This window comes from Columba livia, chromosome 22 (genome assembly GCF_036013475.1).
Source record: "Columba livia isolate bColLiv1 breed racing homer chromosome 22, bColLiv1.pat.W.v2, whole genome shotgun sequence".
NCBI lineage: Eukaryota > Metazoa > Chordata > Aves > Columbiformes > Columbidae > Columba > Columba livia.
This window is the reverse complement of record NC_088623.1, coordinates 3,529,849-3,536,339: the sequence shown is the minus strand read 5'-3', so window position 1 is coordinate 3,536,339 and position 6,491 is coordinate 3,529,849.

Genomic DNA, 6,491 nt, shown 5'->3' with positions numbered 1-6,491 from the left:
ACAGCCCGGCCCGAGCTGCCCGGCCGGGAAAGCGCTTTGAGAGGCGGGTCTGGGAACGATGGGGAGGGGATGGGGAGGGTCCCATGTTCCCCCCCTACGCGCGGCTCCGGGATTTGGTAGTCCCGGTCTAAACGGTCAGAGGCTTCTTGCATGGAAGCCAAACCGAAGGCAAACACTCGGTAGCGCTGGAGCTTGGGTTGGATGGTCCCTTCTCTCATCAGAGAAGTTTGGCGGTTGAGTTTGTTGCGGGCTGGATTCTGCAAATTGCTCTCCAGGGGCAGACCACCCCAACAAAAGCATGGATTAACCTACATGGCTTTAATCACCACGAACTGCAAAGCCACCCGCTTGTGGATTTTCCCGTTTTGTTCTCACTGGGTTGCAGCATAAAGCACATCCCTCCCGGGTCAAACTGGGCTTTGCCACCGTGGGGGATGCTCCACGTGTCCCTGGGCAGTGGCAGTGCCGCAAGCGTTGACTTTGCACATGACCGCGACCCCATCAAAATGCCCTTTGTCAGGAATAGCACATGTTTACAGAGCTGCAAGAAACAGGTGTTGAAAATTCCTCATGCGGATTTATTTTCAGGACATCCCTTTTTTCTTTTTTCCTTAACTGTGTTTTACAAGCAGCGTTTCGGCTGAGGCTGCAAACTGGAAACTTCCTGGATATGAGGGATATTGTTGGTGCTACGGATGTGTCCCTCTAAGTGCAGGGGTTTTACCTCAAATCAGCAGCCTCTGATATTGTTTGTCACCATGGCAAATCAGATGGACAGATCAGCCTGGAAAACATACATGCACTTTTACATCATCACACTTTATAACCGCGTTGAATTGGAAGCGTTTGAAAAATTCAGTGTTCCTCATATAAGCATATATAGGTGTTATTCTCAGCTTATGTGTAAAATGCATTGTTTAGATAAGAAATGCCGAGTCCCCTGTAGTTGGTTAGCAAGGCTTGTCTGAATCAGTCTGCAATGGTAAAGAACTTGATTGGATGAGAAACACTGCTTTGTGTTTTCAAATTTGGGGTGAAAAAGGTAATTACTTGCTTTTTCCTATAAATCTGAGTATTGACAAAGAGTGGCTGAAATTTTGGCCTTCTCGGGTCTTTAATTTTTTGAAGGAACGCATTTGTTATAGCTGGCGGTAGGATTTTGTGTGTTTGTAGAAATCGGCCTTCGTGTTTTTGAAAGCTGACTTTTGTGTCAAAACCCAATTTAAATAAGACATTTGCGATCTGCCCTTTCATGCATGTTTGGGAAACACTCCGGACTTAACATTTATTGATCCTTCCAGTGCCTCTTGTACTATTGGTCAAAATTTCCTGTCTTTTTGCTCATTTCAGGGTTTCCATTTCCTGTCCGTGAAAACTGTGTCTCTCTTCAAGGATCTGTAGAACGCGGGGCAGTAAACACATTAATGTATGAAAGAAATGACCTTATAAAGAAGTTAATCACTTCCAACAGGGTACGCTATGCTGTGAGTGGGATACCTGCCAGCCCTGAGTGTGTCTTAAAGTCTAAGCCAACTAGCCCAGCTATTTTTTAACTCTTTTTGCTTGAAATCTGGCTGGGTTTGTTGGCCAGCTGGTTGTTCCCCACGGCCCAGGGTCGGGGTGCGTATGTCCCCAGCCTACCCAAGCGTATCAAGTGTCATATGGCAGGTTCGAACAGCCAGTTGGTGGTAAAAAGAAATCAAAATGATGGCAGCATGTGGAGAAGAGAAGCTGAAACGCCTGTGTCTGCCGATTATTAATAGCAGAACGAATGACCCAACTTCCCTTTCCTCTTTCTGTGGATCAGACAAGGATCTGTGTTCGAGAAGAGCCGCAGAGTCCAGGTTTCTGTGTTGCTTGGGTGGCTCACGGCCTTTTTTCCTTGTTTTCATCAATTATTTCATTATCTCAGTTCTGTAAATCAATATATAAATGCTACTTCTTCCCCATGGCATAGCACCATTGCTAAAACACGACGGCATTTTCTCTTTGCATTTGTAATACATGGCCCTAGGTTCTGCTGGCTTGAGCTGAAAACTGACCATAAGCTTAATTTATCGAAACCAGCTTTGAACAGTGGTATTTTTAGGTGTTCTTTTACATTCCGTGGGGAGCAGACTGAGATCAGGCATTGGGGGAATGAGTTCTGTTCTCCTGGGGTTACCGTGTCTAGTAGGCTGCTGATGAGCACCATGGTTTTGGCACCTTTAATAACTGCATTAAATCTGACCAGGGATTATTCCAGACACAGCATGCTCTCCACAGTGTTTTCTTTAATATATATATATATATATAAAATCATATCATTCCTGAATTGAACTGATGCCTTTTTTACAGCACTTTGATTATTCCAGTACAAAAGAGATGCAAAAGATTCACGCAGCTATTTGAAGCATCAAATCTAAGTTAAACACTATTATACCTGAGCATTCAGGAGCCCATCTGCACAGGTACATAGCAATTGGCAGACACTGTGTTCCAGAAAGCTCCTGTAACACTTGCAAGACACTGAACTGTGTGATCTGCCGGTAGATGATCAGGGAAGAGTTTTTAGCCCCTGTTAAGTTTGCCTTTTTGATCCATTTTTCAGCCTCCGGGGCTGCTCGTGTCCCATGAGGCTGATAAAGGAGTTGATGAGCCTAGAATAAAGAAAAGACCAGAATATTCATGTGCTGCAAACTCCTGGGAACTTGCAAGAGAACAGAAATATCAGAAACATTTTCGGAGCAAGATTTCCCTACTAAGCAACATTTCTTCTCTTCTGTGCAGGCAACTGGTTCAAAGCAACATTGGCGCTTCACCTTCCTCTCCGCCGCGGTGCAAACCGCGAGCAGATGGTGCAGTGCGGTGAAAAATCAGGTCTCCAAGAAAAGCTGAGAATAAAACACCCGCCAGCAGAAAGTTCCGCGGCTTATTTCAGGAGGAAGCGAAAAACTGAGGTCCTTGGGCAAAAAATATACAATACATCTTCAGCGCGGTGGATTCCACTTAGACGAGCTGCCTCATCCCTCCCTTCACAGCTGAAGGCTCAGCTCATTTGTTGTCTTTCAGTTCATTGATCTGGTTTCTCAGGGCTGTTCTTTGCTGAACTAACGAGCGTGGTTATCGCTGGATTTTCCTTCAGTTTTTACTTTCTTGCACACTGGAGGCAAACCTCTCAGAATTTCTTCCCGCTTAAGCCGCAGCATGACCCGAATTGCATCCATCTTTGTTTAAACCCACTGGGGCATAAACATGCAGCCAAAATAGGTACTGTAATGTCAAAACTTTCATCCTGACTTTATATTTGTGCATGAAGAGATAAATTACCCCTGAAAATTTGACCCTTTCTTCCATTAGGCCTAATTTACTGTATGCAGCACTCTTGGCCTTTAAAGTTCCTGATGTGCCCCCACCTCATCATGCCCCCCATCCCAGAAGTAAAACTTTGAATCCCATCTCCTGACATTGCTCTGCTTGCACTGGAGCACCAGGAAGATGTTCCAGGCCAGGGAAATCCTCGTCCATCCTCTGTGCTGTCTTGTGTTAAAGAATGATTGCATTACATCTCGGCTGGCTGCATTTTGGTGACCTAGATCCTGTTCGTGCTACTATAGCTGAAAAATAATATAGCAAACCTTGGTATAAGTGAGTATCTAAGATGAAAATGGGCTGATATTTAGCTGGAGAAAACAGGAGTGAACTACTGGCACTTCTCACTTGTATAGTTGAAATATCTATTTTAAACTGATAACCTGACGTCTGTAGCTGCATCTGTACCTGCACCCCACGTACTTTAGATTTCATCTGGAATTTGTGGAGTTCTGGATCCTTCTGAAGGACGTGCCTGACAAGGAACCAAATCTATTCACCAGAAGGGCACTGAAGTGAACTTTAGGTGGATGTAAAACCCCATCATCACTATTTATAGCAACTCCATGCACTGGGCTTGCTGGAAATTTTTGCTGATTACTAAAGCAACAAAGAAGATTCCACTGCCCCCAAAACTTGCTACTCACTGGTAACTAGCCATCCAGCTTTTTTTTTCAAAGGGAAAATGAATGCGCAGGGTGCTCGGAGTCAATTTTTGGTGGTGAATATGAAGTCACTGTCTATGCTGATATAAATGGCTCTTTCACTGTAATGTGCTTTACTGTACAGAGAACAAACACGGTTTCCATGGCAGTGTAAACACAAACACATACCACACTGAAAAGTGAGTCACACGTGCTGCGGAGCACGGGGAAAGTTCACTGTCTTCATCTGAACACAGCTGGGAGACGAGATTATTTAACTTTAAAAATATTTAATACATATCGTGCAAACCAAGATTTTCTCTGAATAATTTCATATCTTGGCAGATATGAAAGACAAATCCTTTGAAGCTAAAGGAATAAGACAAGGTGCTTTTTTACAGTAGCAATGTTCAAATCTGTAATGACTGTATTCTCAAAAGATATACACAACCTGATGGTTCTGGAAGCCAATACACAATGCACAATGAACGTGTGATATGGACCTTTGCCTTGCTGCTGGGAGTTTGAATACAAGTGCTTTATCATCTGAAATACTGAGAACCTGACCTTGAGCCTCAGCAGCAAATGATCTTGTAAGATAGTTTATTGAAAGCTGATATATTGATATACAGATTCAGAGGAAAATGAATCTTGGATGGAATTAAAATCAAATATGTAATATGCACTTCATAACAGAGACCAAAAAAGTGGTAAGCCCTGTATTGGGGGAATAAAACATGCACTCAGTAGATATGGAAGAAAGAGTGTTTTCTAGCAAAAGTTTTCTTCTAAGTTCCAAAAACTAGAGGTTGGTTTATGACCCTTCATAAGAACCAGTTGTTTTTTTAATAATACAGCTCAGAAGGAGGTCTTATCTACTTCCTTTACTCATCTAAATCCTTTCCCAGGACCTATTCTGCTTGCAGAGTATTGAGATTAATTGTCAAGATTTCCAAAGGCTGCTTGGAGCAGGAATCCTTCCTTTGGATCTTCCTGCAAGCGAAAGCAAAGCGATTCCGCAGCAAAACTGCAGATTCCACATGAACGTGACAATGTGAATTCAGAGCTTGAGGGTCACTGAGGTAAAACGAGGCCTGAAGGCTGAGGATTGCTATTTATACACTGACTCATGGCACAGTACACAACACACAGAGTTTAAAACAAAGTTAAGATCTATGGGAATAAGGGTTAAGGGAGAAACAAAATCTTTCATTGGATCCACTGACAGAGCTGCAGGGGCACGACCTAAATCTGGCACAGGCCCATCACAGGGACCAAAACCAAAGGCAGAGGGACAATAAATCTGCCAGTCCTGGTGCTGAAGGGCTTCTCAGCATCCAGACATCGAGATGAGTTGGAATCTGTCCCTCCAGCATCCCGCGGGAAATTAAGTAAACACCTACAACAGGAGCATCTTTCTGAATTAAGGTGATGTGTCTGAATGTCTCATTAACAAGGCGAATAATGTCTGTCTCCAAATCACCTCATCGTATTGCAAGGGGCAGGAAACCTCAGGGGAGAAAAGGAATGGGTGTGGAAAATAGAGAGGGGATTCATCGCAATGGCTGTTTTGGGCTGTTTTATCACCTCTTCTCTGCCCTTCCCCCATGGGAACAGTCACTTCTGGCTGCTCTTCGCTGTCTGTTTAAATCACATCAATTTAAAAGGGTTACAAGAGGCTGTATTTAATCAAATGTTTGTTATGTCCAGGTGTCTTTGTCTGTCTTCTTTCCCAGATTTATCCAGAGATAATTATCTCATGTTGGAGAGATGTCCCCCTTGAGGACCAACAAGAATATCCACTTAAAAATTAAAAAACCAATTGGAACTAACAGAATGCATGTAGATCGCTATCCTGTTACCTCTGCTGCAGGGCACAGCTCTCGCCTCTGCCATCTGGTCTGTCCCAAATCAGCAGAGGTAAGTTCTCCAAGCTGAAACTGTCCCTCTCTATCCTGTGGGGCCCCACTCTTGTTCACACATTTGTATGAAAATATCATAATACTAAAGAATAACAACTGCATAGAGTCTGCCAGACTTTTTCTTCCCCATCAGGGATATAGTTGTGAGGGATTTCAAAGGCGTGACAAAGCCTGTGGTACAGCAAAGCCATTAAAATTCATTTAGGCTGCCTAGCACTGTAAGAATAATGACACAGTGTATGTGCTTGTACAGTAGAAGCCACTGTTGAGATTTTTCAAACCCCACTGCAATGAAGGGAAGCTGCATGTCCAGTGCCTCTGAACTGCCGTGGCAGTAAAAGTTGATATGCATAAAACCACCCACGATTTAAAATAAGTGGTCTGCAGAGGGTGGTAAGTAATGCACATACAACAGATTAACATGTTTGGCCTTTGAGTGCTGTACTATGCATTTTTCGCACTGCACTGGCTTTTAAATCTCGCTTCTGTGTGCGGTACAGCTGCATCCCAGCCACAGAAACTCATTCCTGTTGCCAGGATGGTGGAAGGAGGGCTGAAAATAGAGGGGTCAGAA